This window comes from Selaginella moellendorffii, unplaced genomic scaffold (assembly GCF_000143415.4).
Source record: "Selaginella moellendorffii unplaced genomic scaffold, v1.0 SELMOscaffold_237, whole genome shotgun sequence".
NCBI classification, from domain to species: domain Eukaryota; kingdom Viridiplantae; phylum Streptophyta; class Lycopodiopsida; order Selaginellales; family Selaginellaceae; genus Selaginella; species Selaginella moellendorffii.
This window is the reverse complement of record NW_003314496.1, coordinates 5244-16480: the sequence shown is the minus strand read 5'-3', so window position 1 is coordinate 16480 and position 11237 is coordinate 5244. Positions and strand designations below refer to the sequence as shown.

The 11237-nt window shown below is 38.7% G+C and overlaps 1 pseudogene; it reads left to right on the top strand.

Moving 5' to 3' along the window:
* Positions 1-10045: 10045 nt before the first annotated feature.
* LOC112343858 lies at positions 10046-10950 on the top strand (annotated as a pseudogene).
* Positions 10951-11237: the final 287 nt, after the last annotated feature.

The window sequence follows — 11237 nt, the reverse complement described above, 5'->3', positions numbered from 1 at the left end:
CCTTATAGTCATTCACTCCCTTGAAGACCGGTGGGGGCTTTGGTTTGTACTTGGGAACTGCCTGAGGGACTGATTCCACTTCGGTCTGTTCGACCTTGTCTGGTTTTGCCTCAGTCCCGGCCGAAAGATCCGCACCTTCTGCGCTGCCAGCATCCGCAGTCTTTTTCTTTTTCTTCCGCCTCTCGTCACGCTTTAGCTTGCGTACGAGAGTTTACAGCAGGGCATTGGTCTGTGCCAACTGTCCTTCTAGCACGTCCAATCGAGCCTTGGACGACCAAACCTCGCCACCGGACTCCTGTTTGGAGGTTTCCTCACTGGAGTCCTCCTCATGCAAAGATTCCTCATCCATAGCCTCTTGTTCGACCGGAGGCTCCAGCTCTGGCAGAGGTTCCGTCTCCGCCTGGGTTCGCTTACGCCCTGCCCTTGCCATCTCCCAGCAATCCGCCTCTATCCTTCGCTAGAACTGAGGAAAAGGCTCCGATACCAAATTGTAAGCCACAAATTTTTCCTTTCCAATTTGCCAGCTTACCTCGTCTATCCGTCCAACACTGCCTTGGCTTTTGCTAAGTTCCCTTGCCAAGGTTCTCGCCTATGGTACCAGCTCCTACTTGGTTTCAGCTACTCACTGCACGAGCAACGGAGTGTTAGCCATCCTTCCACGGATTCCCAAATCACTCCCAATCCCCCTCCCCGGGTTAGACTGGACTTAAGGTTCGGCTACACTCCCCGCAAGCACAAGCAGCCAAGCACACCAAGCTTCCAGGTTCCTAACATCCCTTGGTACCACAAGACTTGATCATGGGACCCTCTAAATCCCAAGTCTTGAGTGCAACACTTGCTTCGGGACGCCGGGGCGAAACACCGTGGCCTAACGGCCCGGTATGGGTACCTCTCGCCCCCCACTTCCATCCCGAAGGAAGGCCCAAGCCCCTAGGAAGGGCGAGGACCAATGAGCCGCATGGTACTCAAGTGGGGCACCACTCCACATGAGCCGGGAGCACCGCAATCGGTTTCCCTTTCGGGAGTGGGAGCTGCTCTTGAGCACTTCCTTGGATGGCCCCTCCGGCACCAGCCAAGTCCATGCTCACTCCCACCCAAGGCCCCTTAGTCCCAGTCCCAACCTCAAGTCGGTTTGGAAGCCCAACTGGAGAGTCCCTTCAAAACTGGTTCCTGGACCTCACTATCCCTACTATACTTTTGGAACCCCCTGCAGCCCCCCCCCCCTGGGGGACGCACGCTTTGGGCTTTCACCCCTTGACCCGTATTAGTATTTGGACTTAGTCTCTGGCTCGATCTCGGATCCGATTTCGGATCCGACTTCGGATTCGGTCTCGGACTCGATCGCGGACTCGATCTCGGACCCGATCTCGGGCCCGACCTCGGACTCGACTTCGGACTCGGTCTCGGACCCGATTTCGGATCTCGGACTCCGTCTCGAACTCGGTCTCGAACTCGGACTCGAACTTGGTCCCCGAGTCGGTCTTGGACTCGATTCCGGACTCTATCTCGAACTCGGTCCTAGAGTCGGTCTTGGACTCGATCTTTGACTTGGTCCCATCCGATGAACTCTTTGTCATTTTGGTCATGCTTTCGGGGTTCCCTTAGCCTACGACACCTCGGCGAGTTGGTTCCTTACAGAGAGCCTCAGAATATAATTGAAAGGGGGAATAATATATGTTAGTCATCATTTCTATTGTCACTTGAATATTCACAACAATAGAATTATAACTAAATTTTTTATTGAGAATTCATCTATGATTTCTGATTTATCATTTACCTGATAATAAATTATAATGCATCTGATAAATTTAACTTTGTATACAATAAAATTAGAAAAAGAAGACCTATTTATCTTGGGTATGATATATCTCCCAGCAGAGCTGGGGTCTCTTCTAGTCAAACTCTTTATTTAAAGTTGCTATTTTGGCATCGGCGTCACATATTCCATTTTTAGAATATCCATTTTTTCTTATGGCAGATGCTCTTGATTCAACGATCCAGATCTGTGACGCTCCAAAGCAATGGTGAGGATTGTGACATGGTGGCAAAGAGCTTGGTTTTAGGTTTAAGAAACGGTTATTATGGCTGTTCACAAGCCACCAGCGAGTTGTGAACCTCTAGATATTACGCTACAAACCATCTGTGGGTATGCGCCATGGAATTTTTCGGGAGTCTTGACTCTTTTCTTTCATTTGTTGTGATTTCTAGGCCATTTTCTTTTCACAAACTTGCTCCTGGACAAAATGATGGAGACTGCTAAGGAAAGTGGCATCCAGTGAAGAATTGTCAACCTCTCCTCCATCACACTTACAGCGGTGGAATCCAGTTCTCACACCTTAATGACAAAGCCTAGTACCAAACGACTTTCCTTCCTTTTTTCTTCCAAAAGGTACTCCGACAGTAGAGCATACAGTCCATCCAAGCTCGTGAACATCCTCCATGCCAAAGAACTGGCAATGAGATTCAAGGTATTTGTCTAATGCTTTGAAATCTCTCCCACCTTTCTCTTTTGTCAATGCTTTCTCTTTCGCTGATTATGCCAAAGGAGTTGACATCACAGCCAATGCTGTTCACCGGGGTTTATAATGTCGCCTTTGATGTGGCACACATTCTACATAATGAGTTTGTCTGTTAGCCTCGTCATTGTTTTCGGTTACTTATGGAACTTTGATCTTCATGCAGGGTTTCTCAAGTTCTTCTCCAGCTTCCTTTGGAAAAATGTGCCACAGGTAAGAAGAATTCTCCCAATTATCTGGAAGTTTTTCGTGACTAATACGTGATTGATCTCTCAGGGCGCTGCTACGACGTGCTACACGGCTTTACATCCAAGCCTCAAGGACGTCACCGGGAAATACTTCGTGGATTCCAACAAATCCAGCTGTAGCGCTTATGGCAGAGATCCCGAGCTCGCTCACAAGCTATGGACCTTCTCTCAGGAGCTTATAGACAGCGTTCTCCGTCCTAAAGGTTAAAGGTTGATGGTACTAAAGAACGAGTGAACTTTCGGTTACTTATGGCCCTTTGATCTTCATGCAGGGGTTCTCAAGTTCTTCTCCAGCTTCCTTTGGAAAAATGTGCCACAGGTAAGAAGAATTCTCCCAATTATCTGGAAGTTTTTCGTGACTAATACGTGATTGATCTCTCAGGGCGCTGCTACGACGTGCTACACGGCTTTACATCCAAGCCTCAAGGACGTCACCGGGCAATACTTCGTGGATTCCAACAAATCCAGCTGTAGCGCTTATGGCAGAGATCCCGAGCTCACTCACAAGCTATGGACCTTCTCCCAGGAGCTTATAGACAAGTGTTCTCCGTCCTAAAGGTAAAAGGTTGATGGTGCTAAAGAGCGAGTGAGCTTTCGGTTACTTATGGCCCTTTGATCTTCATGCAGGGGTTCTCAGGTTCTTCTCCAGCTTCCTTTGGAAAAATGTGCCACAGGTAAGAAGAATTCTCCCAATTATCTGGAAGTTTTTTGTGGCTAATACGTGATCAATCTCTCAGGACGCTGCTACAACGTGCTACATGGCTTTACATCCAAGCCTCAAGGACGTCACCGGGCAATACTTCGTGGATTCCAACAAATCCAGCTGTAGCGCTTATGGCAGAGATCCCGAGCTCGCTCACAAGCTATGGACCTTCTCCCAGGAGCTTATAGACAAGCGTTCTCCGTCCTAAAGGTAAAAGGTTGATGGTGCTAAAGAGCAAGTGAGCTTTTGGTTACTTATGGACCTTTGATCTTCATGCAGGGGTTCTCAAATTCTTCTCCAGCTTCCTTTGGAAAAATGTGCCACAGGTATGAAGAATTCTGCCAATTATCTGGAAGTTTTTCGTGACTAAACGTGATTGATCTCTCAGGACGCTGCTACGACGTGCTACACGGCTTTACATCCAAGCCTCAAGGATGTCACCGGGCAATACTTCGTGGATTCCAACAAATCCAGCTGTAGCGCTTATGGCAGAGATCCCGAGCTCGCTCACAAGCTATGGACCTTCTCCCAGGAGCTTATAGACAAGCGTTCTCCGTCCTAAAGGTAAAAGGTTGATGGTGCTAAAGAGCAAGTGAGCTTTTGGTTACTTATGGACCTTTGATCTTCATGCAGGGGTTCTCAAATTCTTCTCCAGCTTCCTTTGGAAAAATGTGCCACAGGTATGAAGAATTCTGCCAATTATCTGGAAGTTTTTCGTGACTAAACGTGATTGATCTCTCAGGACGCTGCTACGACGTGCTACACGGCTTTACATCCAAGCCTCAAGGATGTCACCGGGCAATACTTCGTGGATTCCAACAAATCCAGCTGTAGCGCTTATGGCAGAGATCCCGAGCTCGCTCACAAGCTATGGACCTTCTCCCAGGAGCTTATAGACAAGCGTTCTCCGTCCTAAAGGTAAAAGGTTGATGGTGCTAAAGAGCGAGTGAGCTTTCGGTTACTTATGGACCTTTGATCTTCATGCAGGGGTTCTCAAGTTCTTCTCCAGCTTCCTTTGGAAAAATGTGCCACAGGTAAGAAGAATTCTCCCAATCATCTGGAAGTTTTTCATGACTAAAACGTGATTGATCTCTCAGGACGCTGCTACGACGTGCTACACGGCTTTACGTCCAAGCCTCAAGGACGTCACCGGGCAATACTTCGTGGATTTCAACAAATCCAACTGTAGTGCTTATGGCAGAGATCCCGAGCTCGCTCACAAGCTATGGACCTTCTCCCAGGAGCTTATAGACAAGCATTCTCTGTCCTAAAGGTAAAAGGTTGATGGTGCTAAAGAGCGAGTGAGCTTTTGGTTACTTATGGACCTTTGATCTTCATGCAGGGGTTCTCAAGTTCTTCTCCAGCTTCCTTTGGAAAAATATGCCACAGGTAAGAAGAATTCTCCCAATTATCTGGAAGTTTTTCGTGGCTAATACGTGATCGATCTCTCAGGACGCTGCTACGACGTGCTACATGGCTTTACATCCAAGCCTCAAGGACGTCACTGGGCAATACTTCGTGGATTCCAACAAATCCAGCTGTAGCGCTTATGGCAGAGATCCCGAGCTCGCTCACAAGCTATGGACCTTCTCCCAGGAGCTTATAGACAAGCATTCTCTGTCCTAAAGGTAAAAGGTTGATGGTGCTAGAGAGCGAGCTAGCAAACGAGGACAACTCGGCAATCATTTGTGGATAGACTGTATTTACTGTTCTCAAAAGCTCGAGCTCGAGCTTGATCAAAAGTAAGACGCGTTGCCTACATTGCGCATTACTAAAACTTTGGTTTCGAGCATGTCGTCCATCGTGTACTTGACACCCTCTTGTTGGATTGCAGAGTCTTTGATCCCACCGTATGGCTGGCTATCAACGCGCATGCTTGGCGAATCATTGAGGCAAACTCCTCCAGCTTGTGAAGATCGAATAATCATCAAACAAACAATCAATACTTTCTATATCTCAAACACAAAGCTACCTCTATGTGCTCAAACACATAGAAAGCCTTGTTTAGATCATGCATAAAGGCGCTGGCTTGGAGACCGTAATGCATGCTGTTAGCTTCCTTCACGGCTTCCTTGAAATCACTGTGTCACCACCGTTTTAGTTTAGAGAGAGAAAAAAGAGTAAATAAGAACTTTAGGAGCTAAGAAACTTTGAGAGCTTACTTGTATGAGTAGAGAAGGATCACGGGACCAAGAATCTCTTCCTTCCTTGCATCTGTGTCAAAGGGAGCGTCTTCCAGGATCGTTGGCTCCATGAAAGCTCCCCTTTGCTTACTACCAACTAGAAGTTTGGCACCTGCCTTCACTGCCTCGTTCACGCTCTTCTCCACTATAGCTGCCGACGACTTGGATATCATGGGCCTGATGGACGTGTCATCTTGGCGAGGATCTCCACCTTTGAGTTTCTTAAAGGCAGCAATCAATGCGGCCTTCACCTACACAACCAGCACCAGATACATTAGATCAAAGCTTGATTTGAGAACAAAGAATACAATAGAATTTAAATATGAGTGTCAGATACCTCCTTGTAAAGGCCACCTCTCACGTAAAGATGCTGCATGTGAATACACAACTGGCTGCTTCGATAGAATCCCTTGTGGTGCTTTTGTTATATATGCTAAGTCCATTTACAATATCAACATATTCCCACCTCAACTCCAAGGATGTAGATAGTGGCAATAGAATTTGAGTGTTATAGATGGGTTTTACAAGATGAGAAATATATAAACCATTACTGAATCATAAATTTGAGTATCAAAAAAACAATTAATATTTAAAGTATAGATTCTTAGTTAAAAACCAGATAGTGGAGTATTTGAAACAAGAAAGAAAATAAAAGAGTGCTATTGTTTTGAAATATAAATTACTAATTATGTTACAAACTAATTTATTTTTCTATTCAGAGAAATTGTTGATGATATAAATATCCAAAACATACATATAGTTGAGTAAATTTAAAAAATGTGATTAGTTTTGGAGGACTTGTATAAGTAAAATTAATTTCTTAAATCATATTTAGTCTTCAAGAGTAGAGTTTTCTAACATTCATCATAAAATTAAAATACATAATACCTGTAAATATTATTTTTATAAATGTTTTGATAAATAATTGTTATACTTGACTTAAATGTCATTAATATAGTTTATATTATTTGAAAAGTATAGTAAATATCAATATATTTTTTGTTAACATAGCAAAATGATATCTAACTATACAATTTTAACTTTTAAAAATTCTTTAAAATTTAACTATCAACAATGTAAATTTTAATACAATAAAATGATGAAGTATTGAGAATAAAATACAATAGTAAGACTTTACTCACAAATGATAAATTTACTACTACAATGTTTTTTATAAAATAAATATGTAACAATAAATAATTAAATATTTATATTTTTAATGACATTATATAGTTTTTTATAAAAAATATATCAACATTAATATTTACATAGTAATGTGTCTGATCCATGTTTATATTTAAAATATTAATATTTTTATAATATATTTTAAGAATGTAATAATGTGTCCGTTTATATAGTTTTTCAATAGTAAGTAGTGTTGAATCATTTAATAGTAATGTATTTTTAAATTGGAATGCATAGTTTTATCATAAAGCATTAGTACTGGTTTGTCCTAATACAAACATTATATCTCCAATATAATTATTATATTTGGATGTACCTCTTTTCAAACACCTATAATATAGTGTGAATATCTAGATACATTTACTTATTATTTTATCTTATAAAGTAGGTTTAATTTTATGAATAATCTTATGATACTTATTACAGATTCATCAATTAATCTATTCACATAGAGTTGTTGGTTAGCTCATATATACTCTAAGATCTGTGTAAAATCATAAAGTTATAATACGTTTTTTAAGACTAATAATGTGTTCTTTGATACATTGAAAAAATAAATAAATATAATGACGTATAGAAAAAAATATGATTGAGACAACATTAGACACAATACAAAAGGAAACCATCTAAAAAATGTGATTCCTAAACTCTTAATATTATTAAATTACATCTATGAAACATTCTTAAATTTTCTGATATGTTATGGTTTAGGACATAAATGATTATATATCATCAATACCCTAATATCCAAGTATAACCTTACTTTTCATTGAAACATTTTAGTCTCAATAACATTGTTAAATGCAATAAATTTAAATTTAAAAAAAGAAGCTTTAGAGATAATAAACTTAATTCATATTAGCATTCTTTTTATATTAAACTATATCCATAAACAATGATAATGATAAATAATAAAATACTTTAACTTTTAATTAGTACTCCTAAATGTATAAATATAAATATTATGAATGGGGAGGATGTCAAATACAAATATAAAAAGAACATAAACAAAAAACATGCTATGTAATTATGGAGATTTAATTATATATACTTTTTTGAAAACATTTAATTGAAAAAAAAATATATTAAAATAGAATATAAAAAATTAGTGTCTATAACAATATCTTATATTATAATTGAAAATAGAGGACTTAATAGGTACAAAATGTCTTACACACTCTTGATTTATTGGTAGAGCATGTTGGTGTATTAATAATTTTTATTTTATAAAACAGCTAATAAAAGTATTTTAAAAAATATTATTTCTATATATTCCCAGAGGAGTTGTATGTTTTTCATAAATGTGACATATAATTTTTCTCTATCAAGAAACCATTAACTTTTATTCTTTTAAATACTTAATTTACCATTTTGAACTAACAAGATATTTTCCTTATGTTCTGATAGCAATTGAGATAATACATATGCAGAACAAATCTAGAGCAAGATCAAAAGACTTATGTAAACCATATGGTTTAACTATAGCAAATAAATCATCGTGTCAATATTGAGGCAAAAGATAAAACTCATGTAAAGCTGCTGGTAGATTAAAGTAAGGTTATGAGCAAGAAGACTAATTAAAAACATAAAAGACTTTGTTAAATTTTTAGATATTATTAAGAAATGGATTTGATATTTGTATGTGTATGAGATATCTTATACCATATTAGATACCATGTCATATATGAGACATGAATTCATAGTTTTATCATTAAGATTTAATACAGATTTGTCTTAATACAAACATTATATCTCTGATGTAATTATTATATTTGGATGAAGATAAAAGAATATTAGTCTGATTTAGAATCTAGAATGTAAACTATTCTCCACTGTTGGCTTATGAGGTTTAATATAAATATGGTAGCAAGCTAGATACATTTATTTATGTATGTTTAAAAATATAAAACCACAGATAATAGAAATTCTATTATTCTTTAGTAAAATATGAATGTTAGAGGCATCATTATAGTTCAGATAAAAATAATTTAACTCAGTATGCAATTAAAATTAAAATTTCTCCAAACTAAGCTATTTTGTTTTTGGTAGTCTATGATTTTTTTGTTTTGTGAAAAGTCAAGTGCTTTTCAAGCAAGGCAAAAATCCTGCATGTGTGTTTAGGGTTGTGCACCTTTTTTATAAAGGCAATGAAACATCAAATTCAAATTTATTGATGATTAAAAATGATCTTATCTTCCCCAACACTTGCATTATTATCTATTTGCATTATTGTGCATTTCTTTAGAGATGAATAGCAGAAAATTTTAGATAAATCGAACTTTATATAAAATCCAAATTTCTAAAATTGTAAATTTATAAAAAGAAGATTTATTTATCTTGGGTATGCTATATCTCCCAGAGATAAACTATATCAAGCTCTAAAATCAAGCTTTGGATATGAGAGCTTCTCTACCAAGAGTCTCAAAATATAATTGAAAGGGGGAATAATGCATGTTATTCATCATTTCTATTGTCACTTGTATATTCACAACAGAATTATAACTTGAAATTTGGTAACACATTAATATATAACTAATTTATAGATACTTTCAGTTTATAATTTAGATTTATTTAAAGATATAATCTAAACCAAAATATTATTAATCTAAAAATACAAAAAAAATTTAGAACATTAATACAATAAATTATATATAAATACTACTCAAACCTAAATATACTTAACCCTAAGTATCCTAAGACCTTTAACTAATTGCAAAAACTCTTGTTTAAAAACCTTTTTCCTTTATTTAAACTTTTTTGTATCATCTAGTGAGTCATTCTTTTTGGTTGCATATAATCCACCATTCTTCCTTGGAACTCACAATGTAAATTTTATATCACTATATTATAACTCGTCTATGATTTATCATTTATCATTTATCTGATAATTTTTTTGATCATTTATCTGATAATAAATTATAATGCATCTGATAAATTTAACCTTGTATATAATAAAATTAGAAAAGAAGATTTATTTATCTTAGGTATGCTATATCTCCCAGCGGAGCTGGGGTCTCTCTGCTAGTCAAACTCTTTATTTAAAGTTGCTATTTTGGCATCGGCGTCACATATTCCATTTTTAGAATATCCATTTTTTCTTATGGCAGATGCTCTTGATTCAACGATCCAGATCTGTGACGCTCCAAAGCAATGGTGAGGATTGTGACATGGTGGCAAAGAGCTTGGTTTTAGGTTTAAGAAACGGTTATTATGGCTGTTCACAAGCCACCAGCGACTTGTGAACCTCTAGATATTACGCTACAAACCATCTGTGGGTATGCGCCATGGAATTTTTCGGGAGTCTTGACTCTTTTCTTTCATTTGTTGTGATTTCTAGGCCATTTTCTTTTCACAAACTTGGTCCTGGACAAAATGATGGAGACCGCTAAGGAAAGTGGCATCCAGTGAAGAATTGTCAACCTCTCCTCCATCACACTTACAGCGGTGGAATCCAGTTCTCACACCTTAATGACAAAGCCTGGTACCAAACGACTTTCTTTTCTCGTGAGCTTACATTCTTCCTTTTTTCTTCCAAAAGGTACTCCGACAGTAGAGCATACAGTCCATCCAAGCTCGTGAACATCCTCCATGCCAAAGAACTGGCAATGAGATTCAAGGTATTTGTCTAATGCTTTGAAATCTCTCCCACCTTTCTCTTTCGTCAATGCTTTCTCTTTCGCTGATTATGCCAAAGGAGTTGACATCACAGCCAATGCTGCTCACCAGGTTTTATAATGTCGCCTTTGATGCGGCACACATTCTACATAATGAGTTTGTCTGTTAGCCTCGTCATTGTTTTCGGTTACTTATAGAACTTTGATCTTCATGCAGGGGTTCTCAAGTTCTTCTCCAGCTTCCTTTGGAAAAATGTGCCACAGGTAAGAAGAATTCTCCCAATTATCTGGAAGTTTTTCGTGGCTAATACGTGATCAATCTCTCAGGACGCTGCTACGACGTGCTACACGGCTTTACATCCAAGCCTCAAGGACGTCACCGGGCAATACTTCGTGGATTCCAACAAATCCAGCTGTAGCGCTTATGGCAGAGATCCCGAGCTCGCTCACAAGCTATGGACCTTCTCCCAGGAGCTTATAGACAAGCGTTCTCCGTCCTAAAGGTAAAAGGTTGATGGTGCTAAAGAGCGAGTGAGCTTTCGGTTACTTATAGCCCTTTGATCTTCGTGCAGGGGTTCTCAAGTTCTTCTCCAGCTTCCTTTGGAAAAATGTGCCACAGGTAAGAAGAATTCTCCCAATTATCTGGAAGTTTTTCGTGGCTAATACGTGATCAATCTCTCAGGACGCTGCTACGACGTGCTACACGGCTTTACATCCAAGCCTCAAGGACGTCACCGGGCAATACTTCGTGGATTCCAACAAATCCAGCTGTAGCGCTTATGGCAGAG